Genomic DNA, 18,077 nt, shown 5'->3' with positions numbered 1-18,077 from the left:
GGTCCTGCGGCCGTCCTGCGCACAGGGACTGGGAGCACGCGATGCAAACCCAGGCTGCCCAGCGCTTGCCCTTTGGCCACCGGGGCAAATCCGTGCTTCGCCTCTGGTCGAGTCGTGCTTTTGTGGAAAATAAACCACCTCCTCCATGCGCCAATCTCCTCGTGCTGGAAGGGGCGTTTGCGTCGTGCTGGGGGGGCACGGGGAGGGGCTGGGCGGGGCTGGGCGGGGAGACAGGCCTTGCTCTGGGGCAGGAAAGGCACTTTCCCCACTTTGCAGGCTGTGACGCCCGGGGGGGTGCCGGGCGGGTGTCCGTCGGCACGGGGGGACACTGCCCGGCGGGGAGTCGTGGTGCCGGCGCTGCCACGTGCCGCAGCTGTCTCCCGGCAGCCATCTTGGGAGCGCGGCTCCGTGGGGGAAAGGCGTGGGAAAGCAGGCGCCAGGTCCTGTCCCTGCAGGGCCAGCGCAAACGCCGCGCTGCCCCAGCTCCAGCGGCCTTTGCTGTGGCCCACGAAGCCCTCAGCAACCTGGCTGTGGCTGCGCGGCTGAGGCGGCACGGCACGGCTCCACGGCCACTGGCGCCCAGCTGCCGAAGCCGTTCCCCGCGTGGCCGACCTCGCCGACAGCCCCGAGAGCACGACACAGACCTCTTAGCCAGGGGCCTTGCTTTCTCGGCTTTCTCTGATGGCCTTGGGAGCACGGGCGGGGCCCTGGCAGGGGCACTTGCTCGTCCCTGGGGCTCTGTCCACTGCTTTTCTAGTTTCTGTAGTGCTCTAGCAGGCAGCACATGGTGACAACGCAGACAAGGAGCATCAGCAGCATGATCTCTGCATAGGAAACAGGAGCGAAGCTTTTCAGGTGCTTCTTCACTCCTTCCAGACGTTTCTACGTCCGCTCGAGGTCGCACACCGACACCTTTCCTCCTATGGAACGTGCCTGTCCCTCGCGCCGCCAGTCCGGCCGGATCCGGTTTGAACCGGCAGCTCTGCTCACCGCTGGTTCATGAGGGAAAGTGCCAGAACAGCTGAGAAGACTCCACCATAGGCCTCAGCTGCGATTGCCTTTTACATCCCTAAACAGTCAATAAACCTTAAAGTGCAGCCCATAGTGTGTACGTACACACCAGCAAGCACAACCAGCAACAGCGATGCTGCGGGGACCCGGGAAGAAATGGCCTGGGCTACGCTGGGGCTGGGGGTGGGGGCTGCTGGAGCTGGGGGGGACAGGCCCAGCGTGCAGAGCCGCCCGCCTGCCCCTGCCTGGGGAGCCCAGTGCTTCAGCTCTGTATTTGGGAAAGTGCCCTCAGTTTCTCTGGGTGCTTTTTCTCTATTAAAAGACTCATGTTCTTCCGCCTGCGGGCTGCTGAGAGCTGCTAGTCCACCTCTTGCCCACCCCCCGTGCTAGCCAGCTGGGGCTACCATTTCAGCCTCCAGCTGGAGCTGCAGAAAGTGAGCGAGCTTGTTTCCCAGAGGCACCCACTGAAGGACGGGGGACTCAGTTTCTGCTCCCATCGCAGGGCACTGCTCGGCGTGGGGCTGTGTTGCCTGCTGTTGCTTTCTGGGTGCTGCCAGGCAGGTCCTTCCGGGGAGCCGCTGGCATGCCGGGCTCCTGCTCAGCAGGCAGTCAGCTCTCAGCCAGCACTTCTCAGGGTGGAGTTGGCAGGGCAGCAGCCTGACCTGGCATCTGGGGCGCTGGGGACAGCTGCGTTGCTCCGGCCCCAAGGCTGCTCTCATTTACTCGCCAGGGGCTTGTGTTCAGCACAGGCGGTGCTCTGTCCCTGAAATGAAGCGCCCAAAGCCCCTGTCAAGGAGCACAGCCCTGACAATACAGGAGCCAGGTGCAGGAGGAGATGCTGGGGAAATGCCGCCAAGCATCGAGTGACCCCAGCTGAGCCCCGCGGTGCCTTTGGGCACGCTCAACACCCCATGCCTGGAGGGTCCCTTGTTCCCAGCACAGCCGGGCAGGAGGGCCTGGAGGGCACGCCTCGCTGCCTGGTGGCCCCATCGCGGCCAAAGTGCCAGGGATGGCCGTGCAGGTAGGCCTGGTGCCGCTTAGCAACCTGCCAGCAACAGCAAGGCTGTTGGGGCTGGGAACGGAAGGCCGGGGAGGGGCTGGGGCTGGGGCCTGGGAGCTCGGAAAGCCATGCGCAGACTGCCAGGCAGGCCAGCCGCTGCTCAGGCTCCTTCCCAAGCAACAAGAGCATCCCTGCCAAAGAGCCCAAAGGAGGGAAAAGGGGCGAAGCGTCCTGTCAGATGGACTTCCCAAGCACAGGGTTGGGCTTCCCAGTTGGGGGATCTGCCGGCTGCTGCCCCTGAGAGTCCTGTGATGTCACTGGGGCGTCCCTGTGACTCCCCTTACATCACGCCTGTGAGGCGGCCGCAGAGGCGGGGCCTGCTCCGAGTGCGGCAGGTAGTGTGGGGGGTGCGTGGGGTGCTGGGGTGGCTTTGAGCTGCCAGCTCTTCTCCTGCCAGGGCTGCGGGGCAGGCAGCAGGGGCTCGTGCAAAGCGCGGGGCAAAGCGTGGCTCCCTGCCTTGGCAAGCGGAGCGGGAAACAGGGCCTTGCCCTTGTGCCCTGCTGGCCACGCACCACCAGACTGTCCCCAGCCACCAAAGAGCTCTCCAAAGCCCTGCCAGAGCTCTCCTCTTCCACGGCTCGTCCCTCTCTGCTCCGGCAGCAGCAGAGACAAAACATTCCCACCCTGCCCCTTTGCCCCACGCCTCCCTTCCCCTCGCTGGCCATGGCCACTCTTTGCCCAGGAGCCCCACTTGCCCAGGGGAAGCCCATCTGCAGGAAGCCCAGCACCGCAGGTGTGCAGGGGGGCCTTTTGCCCGGCCACCTTGCCAACAGGGCTCCGGGGGGGGGTGGTTTTCTCAGCCCTCAAGGAGAAGCCTGGGCCTCTCTGGAGCTCTCGAGGTCGGCAGCTTTGCTGCCGCTTCGTTCTCAGCTTGCGTGGCTGCTCATGAGCTTTGTCCCCCCTTTCTTTGGTAGGACTCAACGTTGGCAGCGGAGGATGTTCCAGAGCACAGCGGCTTTTCCCCGGGAGCCAGCATGAGCCAGGTGCCCGGGACAATGCCGCTGGATGCCTCTGGAGAGCAGACGTGCCCCATCTGCCTGGGCACAGTGGAAAACCTTGCCTACCTTGCCGTTTGCCTGCACGAGTTCTGTTTCGGCTGCATCCGGGAGTGGTCTGCCACCAAAGCGGAGTGCCCACTCTGCAGGCGGCCTTTTGAGGCCATCCTCCACCGGATGCAAGGGGACGCTGCCGTGCAGGAGTACCGCGTCGGAGGCTCCGGGCAGGGCTCTTGGGCACGCCAGCCCCGAGGGAGAGTTCCTGCCTGGCTTTTGGCAAGGAGGCGGCAGCAGCGGCAGCGGTCTTCCGCTCGCCGGCACAGGAGCTCCTCCGTGCCCCTTTATGACCGTGGCCCCTCGGGGGCGCGCGAGAGGGTGCGAAGCAGGTCCCTGAGGCGGGACCGTGGTGGCCAGTGTCAGCCTCAGCCCCCAAGGGGCAACGCCTCCTTCCTCCAGAGGGTCAGGGCCGAGGAGCGGGGCTCGGGCGACCACCGACGACGACAGGCGAGCTCCTAGCTCCGAGTCGGGGACGCCAGGCCTTCTCGGGGAGGACCGAGCGGTGACACCAGAGAGGAGGCCAGGAGAGCTGCGATCGCTCCTGGCAAAGGCAGCGAGCGGGCAGACGATGGCAGCGGAGGTCCTGCGGCCGTCCTGCGCACAGGGACTGGGAGCACGCGATGCAAACCCAGGCTGCCCAGCGCTTGCCCTTTGGCCACCGGGGCAAATCCGTGCTTCGCCTCTGGTCGAGTCGTGCTTTTGTGGAAAATAAACCACCTCCTCCATGCGCCAATCTCCTCGTGCTGGAAGGGGCGTTTGCGTCGTGCTGGGGGGGCACGGGGAGGGGCTGGGCGGGGCTGGGCGGGGAGACAGGCCTTGCTCTGGGGCAGGAAAGGCACTTTCCCCACTTTGCAGGCTGTGACGCCCGGGGGGGTGCCGGGCGGGTGTCCGTCGGCACGGGGGGACACTGCCCGGCGGGGAGTCGTGGTGCCGGCGCTGCCACGTGCCGCAGCTGTCTCCCGGCAGCCATCTTGGGAGCGCGGCTCCGTGGGGGAAAGGCGTGGGAAAGCAGGCGCCAGGTCCTGTCCCTGCAGGGCCAGCGCAAACGCCGCGCTGCCCCAGCTCCAGCGGCCTTTGCTGTGGCCCACGAAGCCCTCAGCAACCTGGCTGTGGCTGCGCGGCTGAGGCGGCACGGCACGGCTCCACGGCCACTGGCGCCCAGCTGCCGAAGCCGTTCCCCGCGTGGCCGACCTCGCCGACAGCCCCGAGAGCACGACACAGACCTCTTAGCCAGGGGCCTTGCTTTCTCGGCTTTCTCTGATGGCCTTGGGAGCACGGGCGGGGCCCTGGCAGGGGCACTTGCTCGTCCCTGGGGCTCTGTCCACTGCTTTTCTAGTTTCTGTAGTGCTCTAGCAGGCAGCACATGGTGACAACGCAGACAAGGAGCATCAGCAGCATGATCTCTGCATAGGAAACAGGAGCGAAGCTTTTCAGGTGCTTCTTCACTCCTTCCAGACGTTTCTACATCCGCTCGAGGTCGCACACCGACACCTTTCCTTCTATGGAACGTGCCTGTCCCTCGCGCCGCCAGTCCGGCCGGATCCGGTTTGAACCGGCAGCTCTGCTCACCGCTGGTTCATGAGGGAAAGTGCCAGAACAGCTGAGAAGACTCCACCATAGGCCTCAGCTGCGATTGCCTTTTACATCCCTAAACAGTCAATAAACCTTAAAGTGCAGCCCATAGTGTGTACGTACACACCAGCAAGCACAACCAGCAACAGCGATGCTGCGGGGACCCGGGAAGAAATGGCCTGGGCTACGCTGGGGCTGGGGGTGGGGGCTGCTGGAGCTGGGGGGGACAGGCCCAGCGTGCAGAGCCGCCCGCCTGCCCCTGCCTGGGGAGCCCAATGCTTCCGCTCTGTATTTGGGAAAGTGCCCTCAGTTTCTCTGGGTGCTTTTTCTCTATTAAAAGACTCATGTTCTTCCGCCTGCGGGCTGCTGAGAGCTGCTAGTCCACCTCTTGCCCACCCCCCGTGCTAGCCAGCTGGGGCTACCATTTCAGCCTCCAGCTGGAGCTGCAGAAAGTGAGCGAGCTTGTTTCCCAGAGGCACCCACTGAAGGACGGGGGACTCAGTTTCTGCTCCCATCGCAGGGCACTGCTCGGCGTGGGGCTGTGTTGCCTGCTGTTGCTTTCTGGGTGCTGCCAGGCAGGTCCTTCCGGGGAGCCGCTGGCATGCCGGGCTCCTGCTCAGCAGGCAGTCAGCTCTCAGCCAGCACTTCTCAGGGTGGAGTTGGCAGGGCAGCAGCCTGACCTGGCATCTGGGGCGCTGGGGACAGCTGCGTTGCTCCGGCCCCAAGGCTGCTCTCATTTACTCGCCAGGGGCTTGTGTTCAGCACAGGCGGTGCTCTGTCCCTGAAATGAAGCGCCCAAAGCCCCTGTCAAGGAGCACAGCCCTGACAATACAGGAGCCAGGTGCAGGAGGAGATGCTGGGGAAATGCCGCCAAGCATCGAGTGACCCCAGCTGAGCCCCGCGGTGCCTTTGGGCACGCTCAACACCCCAAGCCTGGAGGGTCCCTTGTTCCCAGCACAGCCGGGCAGGAGGGCCTGGAGGGCACGCCTCGCTGCCTGGTGGCCCCATCGCGGCCAAAGTGCCAGGGATGGCCGTGCAGGTAGGCCTGGTGCCGCTTAGCAACCTGCCAGCAACAGCAAGGCTGTTGGGGCTGGGAACGGAAGGCCGGGGAGGGGCTGGGGCTGGGGCCTGGGAGCTCGGAAAGCCATGCGCAGACTGCCAGGCAGGCCAGCCGCTGCTCAGGCTCCTTCCCAAGCAACAAGAGCATCCCTGCCAAAGAGCCCAAAGGAGGGAAAAGGGGCGAAGCGTCCTGTCAGATGGACTTCCCAAGCACAGGGTTGGGCTTCCCAGTTGGGGGATCTGCCGGCTGCTGCCCCTGAGAGTCCTGTGATGTCACTGGGGCGTCCCTGTGACTCCCCTTACATCACGCCTGTGAGGCGGCCGCAGAGGCGGGGCCTGCTCCGAGTGCGGCAGGTAGTGTGGGGGGTACGTGGGGTGCTGGGGTGGCTTTGAGCTGCCAGCTCTTCTCCTGCCAGGGCTGCGGGGCAGGCAGCAGGGGCTCGTGCAAAGCGCGGGGCAAAGCGTGGCTCCCTGCCTTGGCAAGCGGAGCGGGAAACAGGGCCTTGCCCTTGTGCCCTGCCGGCCACGCACCACCAGACTGTCCCCAGCCACCAAAGAGCTCTCCAAAGCCCTGCCAGAGCTCTCCTCTTCCACGGCTCGTCCCTCTCTGCTCCGGCAGCAGCAGAGACAAAACATTCCCACCCTGCCCCTTGGCCCCACGCCTCCCTTCCCCTCGCTGGCCACGGCCACTCTTTGCCCAGGAGCCCCACTTGCCCAGGGGAAGCCCACCTGCAGGAAGCCCAGCACCGCAGGTGTGCAGGGGGGCCTTTTGCCCGGCCACCTTGCCAACAGGGCTCCGGGGGGGGTGGTTTTCTCAGCCCTCAAGGAGAAGCCTGGGCCTCTCTGGAGCTCTCGAGGTCGGCAGCTTTGCTGCCGCTTCGTTCTCAGCTTGCGTGGCTGCTCATGAGCTTTGTCCCCCCCTTTCTTTGGTAGGACTCAACGTTGGCAGCGGAGGATGTTCCAGAGCACAGCGGCTTTTCCCCGGGAGCCAGCATGAGCCAGGTGCCCGGGACAATGCCGCTGGATGCCTCTGGAGAGCAGACGTGCCCCATCTGCCTGGGCACAGTGGAAAACCTTGCCTACCTTGCCGTTTGCCTGCACGAGTTCTGTTTCGGCTGCATCCGGGAGTGGTCTGCCACCAAAGCGGAGTGCCCACTCTGCAGGCGGCCTTTTGAGGCCATCCTCCACCGGATGCAAGGGGACGCTGCCGTGCAGGAGTACCGCGTCGGAGGCTCCGGGCAGGGCTCTTGGGCACGCCAGCCCCGAGGGAGAGTTCCTGCCTGGCTTTTGGCAAGGAGGCGGCAGCAGCGGCAGCGGTCTTCCGCTCGCCGGCACAGGAGCTCCTCCGTGCCCCTTTATGACCGTGGCCCCTCGGGGGCGCGCGAGAGGGTGCGAAGCAGGTCCCTGAGGCGGGACCGTGGTGGCCAGCGTCAGCCTCAGCCCCCAAGGGGCAACGCCTCCTTCCTCCAGAGGGTCAGGGCCGAGGAGCGGGGCTCGGGCGACCACCGACGACGACAGGCGAGCTCCTAGCTCCGAGTCGGGGACGCCAGGCCTTCTCGGGGAGGACCGAGCGGTGACACCAGAGAGGAGGCCAGGAGAGCTGCGATCGCTCCTGGCAAAGGCAGCGAGCGGGCAGACGATGGCAGCGGAGGTCCTGCGGCCGTCCTGCGCACAGGGACTGGGAGCACGCGATGCAAACCCAGGCTGCCCAGCGCTTGCCCTTTGGCCACCGGGGCAAATCCGTGCTTCGCCTCTGGTCGAGTCGTGCTTTTGTGGAAAATAAACCACCTCCTCCATGCGCCAATCTCCTCGTGCTGGAAGGGGCGTTTGCGTCGTGCTGGGGGGGCACGGGGAGGGGCTGGGCGGGGCTGGGCGGGGAGACAGGCCTTGCTCTGGGGCAGGAAAGGCACTTTCCCCACTTTGCAGGCTGTGACGCCCGGGGGGGTGCCGGGCGGGTGTCCGTCGGCACGGGGGGACACTGCCCGGCGGGGAGTCGTGGTGCCGGCGCTGCCACGTGCCGCAGCTGTCTCCCGGCAGCCATCTTGGGAGCGCGGCTCCGTGGGGGAAAGGCGTGGGAAAGCAGGCGCCAGGTCCTGTCCCTGCAGCGCCAGCGCAAACGCCGCGCTGCCCCAGCTCCAGCGGCCTTTGCTGTGGCCCACGAAGCCCTCAGCAACCTGGCTGTGGCTGCGCGGCTGAGGCGGCACGGCACGGCCGCACGGCCACTGGCGCCCAGCTGCCGAAGCCGTTCCCCGCGTGGCCGACCTCGCCGACAGCCCCGAGAGCACGACACAGACCTCTTAGCCAGGGGCCTTGCTTTCTCGGCTTTCTCTGATGGCCTTGGGAGCACGGGCGGGGCCCTGGCAGGGGCACTTGCTCGTCCCTGGGGCTCTGTCCACTGCTTTTCTAGTTTCTGTAGTGCTCTAGCAGGCAGCACATGGTGACAACGCAGACAAGGAGCATCAGCAGCATGATCTCTGCATAGGAAACAGGAGCGAAGCTTTTCAGGTGCTCCTTCACTCCTTCCAGACGTTTCTACATCCGCTCGAGGTCGCACACCGACACCTTTCCTCCTATGGAACGTGCCTGTCCCTCGCGCCGCCAGTCCGGCCGGATCTGGTTTGAACCGGCAGCTCTGCTCACCGCTGGTTCATGAGGGAAAGTGCCAGAACAGCTGAGAAGACTCCACCATAGGCCTCAGCTGCGATTGCCTTTTACATCCCTAAACAGTCAATAAACCTTAAAGTGCAGCCCATAGTGTGTACGTACACACCAGCAAGCACAACCAGCAACAGCGATGCTGCGGGGACCCGGGAAGAAATGGCCTGGGCTACGCTGGGGCTGGGGGTGGGGGCTGCTGGAGCTGGGGGGGACAGGCCCAGCGTGCAGAGCCGCCCGCCTGCCCCTGCCTGGGGAGCCCAATGCTTCAGCTCTGTATTTGGGAAAGTGCCCTCAGTTTCTCTGGGTGCTTTTTCTCTATTAAAAGACTCATGTTCTTCCGCCTGCGGGCTGCTGAGAGCTGCTAGTCCACCTCTTGCCCACCCCCCGTGCTAGCCAGCTGGGGCTACCATTTCAGCCTCCAGCTGGAGCTGCAGAAAGTGAGCGAGCTTGTTTCCCAGAGGCACCCACTGAAGGACGGGGGACTCAGTTTCTGCTCCCATCGCAGGGCACTGCTCGGCGTGGGGCTGTGTTGCCTGCTGTTGCTTTCTGGGTGCTGCCAGGCAGGTCCTTCCGGGGAGCCGCTGGCATGCCGGGCTCCTGCTCAGCAGGCAGTCAGCTCTCAGCCAGCACTTCTCAGGGTGGAGTTGGCAGGGCAGCAGCCTGACCTGGCATCTGGGGCGCTGGGGACAGCTGCGTTGCTCCGGCCCCAAGGCTGCTCTCATTTACTCGCCAGGGGCTTGTGTTCAGCACAGGCGGTGCTCTGTCCCTGAAATGAAGCGCCCAAAGCCCCTGTCAAGGAGCACAGCCCTGACAATACAGGAGCCAGGTGCAGGAGGAGATGCTGGGGAAATGCCGCCAAGCGTCGAGTGACCCCAGCTGAGCCCCGCGGTGCCTTTGGGCACGCTCAACACCCCAAGCCTGGAGGGTCCCTTGTTCCCAGCACAGCCGGGCAGGAGGGCCTGGAGGGCACGCCTCGCTGCCTGGTGGCCCCATCGCGGCCAAAGTGCCAGGGATGGCCGTGCAGGTAGGCCTGGTGCCGCTTAGCAACCTGCCAGCAACAGCAAGGCTGTTGGGGCTGGGAACGGAAGGCCGGGGAGGGGCTGGGGCTGGGGCCTGGGAGCTCGGAAAGCCATGCGCAGACTGCCAGGCAGGCCAGCCGCTGCTCAGGCTCCTTCCCAAGCAACAAGAGCATCCCTGCCAAAGAGCCCAAAGGAGGGAAAAGGGGCGAAGCGTCCTGTCAGATGGACTTCCCAAGCACAGGGTTGGGCTTCCCAGTTGGGGGATCTGCCGGCTGCTGCCCCTGAGAGTCCTGTGATGTCACTGGGGCGTCCCTGTGACTCCCCTTACATCACGCCTGTGAGGCGGCCGCAGAGGCGGGGCCTGCTCCGAGTGCGGCAGGTAGTGTGGGGGGTACGTGGGGTGCTGGGGTGGCTTTGAGCTGCCAGCTCTTCTCCTGCCAGGGCTGCGGGGCAGGCAGCAGGGGCTCGTGCAAAGCGCGGGGCAAAGCGTGGCTCCCTGCCTTGGCAAGCGGAGCGGGAAACAGGGCCTTGCTCTTGTGCCCTGCCGGCCACGCACCACCAGACTGTCCCCAGCCACCAAAGAGCTCTCCAAAGCCCTGCCAGAGCTCTCCTCTTCCACGGCTCGTCCCTCTCTGCTCCGGCAGCAGCAGAGACAAAACATTCCCACCCTGCCCCTTGGCCCCACGCCTCCCTTCCCCTCGCTGGCCACGGCCACTCTTTGCCCAGGAGCCCCACTTGCCCAGGGGAAGCCCACCTGCAGGAAGCCCAGCACCGCAGGTGTGCAGGGGGGCCTTTTGCCCGGCCACCTTGCCAACAGGGCTCCGGGGGGGGTGGTTTTCTCAGCCCTCAAGGAGAAGCCTGGGCCTCTCTGGAGCTCTCGAGGTCGGCAGCTTTGCTGCCGCTTCGTTCTCAGCTTGCGTGGCTGCTCATGAGCTTTGTCCCCCCCTTTCTTTGGTAGGACTCAACGTTGGCAGCGGAGGATGTTCCAGAGCACAGCGGCTTTTCCCCGGGAGCCAGCATGAGCCAGGTGCCCGGGACAATGCCGCTGGATGCCTCTGGAGAGCAGACGTGCCCCATCTGCCTGGGCACAGTGGAAAACCTTGCCTACCTTGCCGTTTGCCTGCACGAGTTCTGTTTCGGCTGCATCCGGGAGTGGTCTGCCACCAAAGCGGAGTGCCCACTCTGCAGGCGGCCTTTTGAGGCCATCCTCCACCGGATGCAAGGGGACGCTGCCGTGCAGGAGTACCGCGTCGGAGGCTCCGGGCAGGGCTCTTGGGCACGCCAGCCCCGAGGGAGAGTTCCTGCCTGGCTTTTGGCAAGGAGGCGGCAGCAGCGGCAGCGGTCTTCCGCTCGCCGGCACAGGAGCTCCTCCGTGCCCCTTTATGACCGTGGCCCCTCGGGGGCGCGCGAGAGGGTGCGAAGCAGGTCCCTGAGGCGGGACCGTGGTGGCCAGCGTCAGCCTCAGCCCCCAAGGGGCAACGCCTCCTTCCTCCAGAGGGTCAGGGCCGAGGAGCGGGGCTCGGGCGACCACCGACGACGACAGGCGAGCTCCTAGCTCCGAGTCGGGGACGCCAGGCCTTCTCGGGGAGGACCGAGCGGTGACACCAGAGAGGAGGCCAGGAGAGCTGCGATCGCTCCTGGCAAAGGCAGCGAGCGGGCAGACGATGGCAGCGGAGGTCCTGCGGCCGTCCTGCGCACAGGGACTGGGAGCACGCGATGCAAACCCAGGCTGCCCAGCGCTTGCCCTTTGGCCACCGGGGCAAATCCGTGCTTCGCCTCTGGTCGAGTCGTGCTTTTGTGGAAAATAAACCACCTCCTCCATGCGCCAATCTCCTCGTGCTGGAAGGGGCGTTTGCGTCGTGCTGGGGGGGCACGGGGAGGGGCTGGGCGGGGCTGGGCGGGGAGACAGGCCTTGCTCTGGGGCAGGAAAGGCACTTTCCCCACTTTGCAGGCTGTGACGCCCGGGGGGGTGCCGGGCGGGTGTCCGTCGGCACGGGGGGACACTGCCCGGCGGGGAGTCGTGGTGCCGGCGCTGCCACGTGCCGCAGCTGTCTCCCGGCAGCCATCTTGGGAGCGCGGCTCCGTGGGGGAAAGGCGTGGGAAAGCAGGCGCCAGGTCCTGTCCCTGCAGGGCCAGCGCAAACGCCGCGCTGCCCCAGCTCCAGCGGCCTTTGCTGTGGCCCACGAAGCCCTCAGCAACCTGGCTGTGGCTGCGCGGCTGAGGCGGCACGGCACGGCCGCACGGCCACTGGCGCCCAGCTGCCGAAGCCGTTCCCCGCGTGGCCGACCTCGCCGACAGCCCCGAGAGCACGACACAGACCTCTTAGCCAGGGGCCTTGCTTTCTCGGCTTTCTCTGATGGCCTTGGGAGCACGGGCGGGGCCCTGGCAGGGGCACTTGCTCGTCCCTGGGGCTCTGTCCACTGCTTTTCTAGTTTCTGTAGTGCTCTAGCAGGCAGCACATGGTGACAACGCAGACAAGGAGCATCAGCAGCATGATCTCTGCATAGGAAACAGGAGCGAAGCTTTTCAGGTGCTCCTTCACTCCTTCCAGACGTTTCTACATCCGCTCGAGGTCGCACACCGACACCTTTCCTCCTATGGAACGTGCCTGTCCCTCGCGCCGCCAGTCCGGCCGGATCCGGTTTGAACCGGCAGCTCTGCTCACCGCTGGTTCATGAGGGAAAGTGCCAGAACAGCTGAGAAGACTCCACCATAGGCCTCAGCTGCGATTGCCTTTTACATCCCTAAACAGTCAATAAACCTTAAAGTGCAGCCCATAGTGTGTACGTACACACCAGCAAGCACAACCAGCAACAGCGATGCTGCGGGGACCCGGGAAGAAATGGCCTGGGCTACGCTGGGGCTGGGGGTGGGGGCTGCTGGAGCTGGGGGGGACAGGCCCAGCGTGCAGAGCCGCCCGCCTGCCCCTGCCTGGGGAGCCCAATGCTTCAGCTCTGTATTTGGGAAAGTGCCCTCAGTTTCTCTGGGTGCTTTTTCTCTATTAAAAGACTCATGTTCTTCCGCCTGCGGGCTGCTGAGAGCTGCTAGTCCACCTCTTGCCCACCCCCCGTGCTAGCCAGCTGGGGCTACCATTTCAGCCTCCAGCTGGAGCTGCAGAAAGTGAGCGAGCTTGTTTCCCAGAGGCACCCACTGAAGGACGGGGGACTCAGTTTCTGCTCCCATCGCAGGGCACTGCTCGGCGTGGGGCTGTGTTGCCTGCTGTTGCTTTCTGGGTGCTGCCAGGCAGGTCCTTCCGGGGAGCCGCTGGCATGCCGGGCTCCTGCTCAGCAGGCAGTCAGCTCTCAGCCAGCACTTCTCAGGGTGGAGTTGGCAGGGCAGCAGCCTGACCTGGCATCTGGGGCGCTGGGGACAGCTGCGTTGCTCCGGCCCCAAGGCTGCTCTCATTTACTCGCCAGGGGCTTGTGTTCAGCACAGGCGGTGCTCTGTCCCTGAAATGAAGCGCCCAAAGCCCCTGTCAAGGAGCACAGCCCTGACAATACAGGAGCCAGGTGCAGGAGGAGATGCTGGGGAAATGCCGCCAAGCATCGAGTGACCCCAGCTGAGCCCCGCGGTGCCTTTGGGCACGCTCAACACCCCATGCCTGGAGGGTCCCTTGTTCCCAGCACAGCCGGGCAGGAGGGCCTGGAGGGCACGCCTCGCTGCCTGGTGGCCCCATCGCGGCCAAAGTGCCAGGGATGGCCGTGCAGGTAGGCCTGGTGCCGCTTAGCAACCTGCCAGCAACAGCAAGGCTGTTGGGGCTGGGAACGGAAGGCCGGGGAGGGGCTGGGGCTGGGGCCTGGGAGCTCGGAAAGCCATGCGCAGACTGCCAGGCAGGCCAGCCGCTGCTCAGGCTCCTTCCCAAGCAACAAGAGCATCCCTGCCAAAGAGCCCAAAGGAGGGAAAAGGGGCGAAGCGTCCTGTCAGATGGACTTCCCAAGCACAGGGTTGGGCTTCCCAGTTGGGGGATCTGCCGGCTGCTGCCCCTGAGAGTCCTGTGATGTCACTGGGGCGTCCCTGTGACTCCCCTTACATCACGCCTGTGAGGCGGCCGCAGAGGCGGGGCCTGCTCCGAGTGCGGCAGGTAGTGTGGGGGGTGCGTGGGGTGCTGGGGTGGCTTTGAGCTGCCAGCTCTTCTCCTGCCAGGGCTGCGGGGCAGGCAGCAGGGGCTCGTGCAAAGCGCGGGGCAAAGCGTGGCTCCCTGCCTTGGCAAGCGGAGCGGGAAACAGGGCCTTGCCCTTGTGCCCTGCTGGCCACGCACCACCAGACTGTCCCCAGCCACCAAAGAGCTCTCCAAAGCCCTGCCAGAGCTCTCCTCTTCCACGGCTCGTCCCTCTCTGCTCCGGCAGCAGCAGAGACAAAACATTCCCACCCTGCCCCTTTGCCCCACGCCTCCCTTCCCCTCGCTGGCCATGGCCACTCTTTGCCCAGGAGCCCCACTTGCCCAGGGGAAGCCCATCTGCAGGAAGCCCAGCACCGCAGGTGTGCAGGGGGGCCTTTTGCCCGGCCACCTTGCCAACAGGGCTCCGGGGGGGGGTGGTTTTCTCAGCCCTCAAGGAGAAGCCTGGGCCTCTCTGGAGCTCTCGAGGTCGGCAGCTTTGCTGCCGCTTCGTTCTCAGCTTGCGTGGCTGCTCATGAGCTTTGTCCCCCCTTTCTTTGGTAGGACTCAACGTTGGCAGCGGAGGATGTTCCAGAGCACAGCGGCTTTTCCCCGGGAGCCAGCATGAGCCAGGTGCCCGGGACAATGCCGCTGGATGCCTCTGGAGAGCAGACGTGCCCCATCTGCCTGGGCACAGTGGAAAACCTTGCCTACCTTGCCGTTTGCCTGCACGAGTTCTGTTTCGGCTGCATCCGGGAGTGGTCTGCCACCAAAGCGGAGTGCCCACTCTGCAGGCGGCCTTTTGAGGCCATCCTCCACCGGATGCAAGGGGACGCTGCCGTGCAGGAGTACCGCGTCGGAGGCTCCGGGCAGGGCTCTTGGGCACGCCAGCCCCGAGGGAGAGTTCCTGCCTGGCTTTTGGCAAGGAGGCGGCAGCAGCGGCAGCGGTCTTCCGCTCGCCGGCACAGGAGCTCCTCCGTGCCCCTTTATGACCGTGGCCCCTCGGGGGCGCGCGAGAGGGTGCGAAGCAGGTCCCTGAGGCGGGACCGTGGTGGCCAGTGTCAGCCTCAGCCCCCAAGGGGCAACGCCTCCTTCCTCCAGAGGGTCAGGGCCGAGGAGCGGGGCTCGGGCGACCACCGACGACGACAGGCGAGCTCCTAGCTCCGAGTCGGGGACGCCAGGCCTTCTCGGGGAGGACCGAGCGGTGACACCAGAGAGGAGGCCAGGAGAGCTGCGATCGCTCCTGGCAAAGGCAGCGAGCGGGCAGACGATGGCAGCGGAGGTCCTGCGGCCGTCCTGCGCACAGGGACTGGGAGCACGCGATGCAAACCCAGGCTGCCCAGCGCTTGCCCTTTGGCCACCGGGGCAAATCCGTGCTTCGCCTCTGGTCGAGTCGTGCTTTTGTGGAAAATAAACCACCTCCTCCATGCGCCAATCTCCTCGTGCTGGAAGGGGCGTTTGCGTCGTGCTGGGGGGGCACGGGGAGGGGCTGGGCGGGGCTGGGCGGGGAGACAGGCCTTGCTCTGGGGCAGGAAAGGCACTTTCCCCACTTTGCAGGCTGTGACGCCCGGGGGGGTGCCGGGCGGGTGTCCGTCGGCACGGGGGGACACTGCCCGGCGGGGAGTCGTGGTGCCGGCGCTGCCACGTGCCGCAGCTGTCTCCCGGCAGCCATCTTGGGAGCGCGGCTCCGTGGGGGAAAGGCGTGGGAAAGCAGGCGCCAGGTCCTGTCCCTGCAGGGCCAGCGCAAACGCCGCGCTGCCCCAGCTCCAGCGGCCTTTGCTGTGGCCCACGAAGCCCTCAGCAACCTGGCTGTGGCTGCGCGGCTGAGGCGGCACGGCACGGCTCCACGGCCACTGGCGCCCAGCTGCCGAAGCCGTTCCCCGCGTGGCCGACCTCGCCGACAGCCCCGAGAGCACGACACAGACCTCTTAGCCAGGGGCCTTGCTTTCTCGGCTTTCTCTGATGGCCTTGGGAGCACGGGCGGGGCCCTGGCAGGGGCACTTGCTCGTCCCTGGGGCTCTGTCCACTGCTTTTCTAGTTTCTGTAGTGCTCTAGCAGGCAGCACATGGTGACAACGCAGACAAGGAGCATCAGCAGCATGATCTCTGCATAGGAAACAGGAGCGAAGCTTTTCAGGTGCTTCTTCACTCCTTCCAGACGTTTCTACATCCGCTCGAGGTCGCACACCGACACCTTTCCTTCTATGGAACGTGCCTGTCCCTCGCGCCGCCAGTCCGGCCGGATCCGGTTTGAACCGGCAGCTCTGCTCACCGCTGGTTCATGAGGGAAAGTGCCAGAACAGCTGAGAAGACTCCACCATAGGCCTCAGCTGCGATTGCCTTTTACATCCCTAAACAGTCAATAAACCTTAAAGTGCAGCCCATAGTGTGTACGTACACACCAGCAAGCACAACCAGCAACAGCGATGCTGCGGGGACCCGGGAAGAAATGGCCTGGGCTACGCTGGGGCTGGGGGTGGGGGCTGCTGGAGCTGGGGGGGACAGGCCCAGCGTGCAGAGCCGCCCGCCTGCCCCTGCCTGGGGAGCCCAATGCTTCCGCTCTGTATTTGGGAAAGTGCCCTCAGTTTCTCTGGGTGCTTTTTCTCTATTAAAAGACTCATGTTCTTCCGCCTGCGGGCTGCTGAGAGCTGCTAGTCCACCTCTTGCCCACCCCCCGTGCTAGCCAGCTGGGGCTACCATTTCAGCCTCCAGCTGGAGCTGCAGAAAGTGAGCGAGCTTGTTTCCCAGAGGCACCCACTGAAGGACGGGGGACTCAGTTTCTGCTCCCATCGCAGGGCACTGCTCGGCGTGGGGCTGTGTTGCCTGCTGTTGCTTTCTGGGTGCTGCCAGGCAGGTCCTTCCGGGGAGCCGCTGGCATGCCGGGCTCCTGCTCAGCAGGCAGTCAGCTCTCAGCCAGCACTTCTCAGGGTGGAGTTGGCAGGGCAGCAGCCTGACCTGGCATCTGGGGCGCTGGGGACAGCTGCGTTGCTCCGGCCCCAAGGCTGCTCTCATTTACTCGCCAGGGGCTTGTGTTCAGCACAGGCGGTGCTCTGTCCCTGAAATGAAGCGCCCAAAGCCCCTGTCAAGGAGCACAGCCCTGACAATACAGGAGCCAGGTGCAGGAGGAGATGCTGGGGAAATGCCGCCAAGCATCGAGTGACCCCAGCTGAGCCCCGCGGTGCCTTTGGGCACGCTCAACACCCCAAGCCTGGAGGGTCCCTTGTTCCCAGCACAGCCGGGCAGGAGGGCCTGGAGGGCACGCCTCGCTGCCTGGTGGCCCCATCGCGGCCAAAGTGCCAGGGATGGCCGTGCAGGTAGGCCTGGTGCCGCTTAGCAACCTGCCAGCAACAGCAAGGCTGTTGGGGCTGGGAACGGAAGGCCGGGGAGGGGCTGGGGCTGGGGCCTGGGAGCTCGGAAAGCCATGCGCAGACTGCCAGGCAGGCCAGCCGCTGCTCAGGCTCCTTCCCAAGCAACAAGAGCATCCCTGCCAAAGAGCCCAAAGGAGGGAAAAGGGGCGAAGCGTCCTGTCAGATGGACTTCCCAAGCACAGGGTTGGGCTTCCCAGTTGGGGGATCTGCCGGCTGCTGCCCCTGAGAGTCCTGTGATGTCACTGGGGCGTCCCTGTGACTCCCCTTACATCACGCCTGTGAGGCGGCCGCAGAGGCGGGGCCTGCTCCGAGTGCGGCAGGTAGTGTGGGGGGTACGTGGGGTGCTGGGGTGGCTTTGAGCTGCCAGCTCTTCTCCTGCCAGGGCTGCGGGGCAGGCAGCAGGGGCTCGTGCAAAGCGCGGGGCAAAGCGTGGCTCCCTGCCTTGGCAAGCGGAGCGGGAAACAGGGCCTTGCCCTTGTGCCCTGCCGGCCACGCACCACCAGACTGTCCCCAGCCACCAAAGAGCTCTCCAAAGCCCTGCCAGAGCTCTCCTCTTCCACGGCTCGTCCCTCTCTGCTCCGGCAGCAGCAGAGACAAAACATTCCCACCCTGCCCCTTGGCCCCACGCCTCCCTTCCCCTCGCTGGCCACGGCCACTCTTTGCCCAGGAGCCCCACTTGCCCAGGGGAAGCCCACCTGCAGGAAGCCCAGCACCGCAGGTGTGCAGGGGGGCCTTTTGCCCGGCCACCTTGCCAACAGGGCTCCGGGGGGGGTGGTTTTCTCAGCCCTCAAGGAGAAGCCTGGGCCTCTCTGGAGCTCTCGAGGTCGGCAGCTTTGCTGCCGCTTCGTTCTCAGCTTGCGTGGCTGCTCATGAGCTTTGTCCCCCCCTTTCTTTGGTAGGACTCAACGTTGGCAGCGGAGGATGTTCCAGAGCACAGCGGCTTTTCCCCGGGAGCCAGCATGAGCCAGGTGCCCGGGACAATGCCGCTGGATGCCTCTGGAGAGCAGACGTGCCCCATCTGCCTGGGCACAGTGGAAAACCTTGCCTACCTTGCCGTTTGCCTGCACGAGTTCTGTTTCGGCTGCATCCGGGAGTGGTCTGCCACCAAAGCGGAGTGCCCACTCTGCAGGCGGCCTTTTGAGGCCATCCTCCACCGGATGCAAGGGGACGCTGCCGTGCAGGA

This window comes from Dromaius novaehollandiae, chromosome 20 (assembly GCF_036370855.1).
Source record: "Dromaius novaehollandiae isolate bDroNov1 chromosome 20, bDroNov1.hap1, whole genome shotgun sequence".
Lineage (NCBI taxonomy): Eukaryota > Metazoa > Chordata > Aves > Casuariiformes > Dromaiidae > Dromaius > Dromaius novaehollandiae.
Note: the sequence above shows the minus strand (reverse complement) of the source record.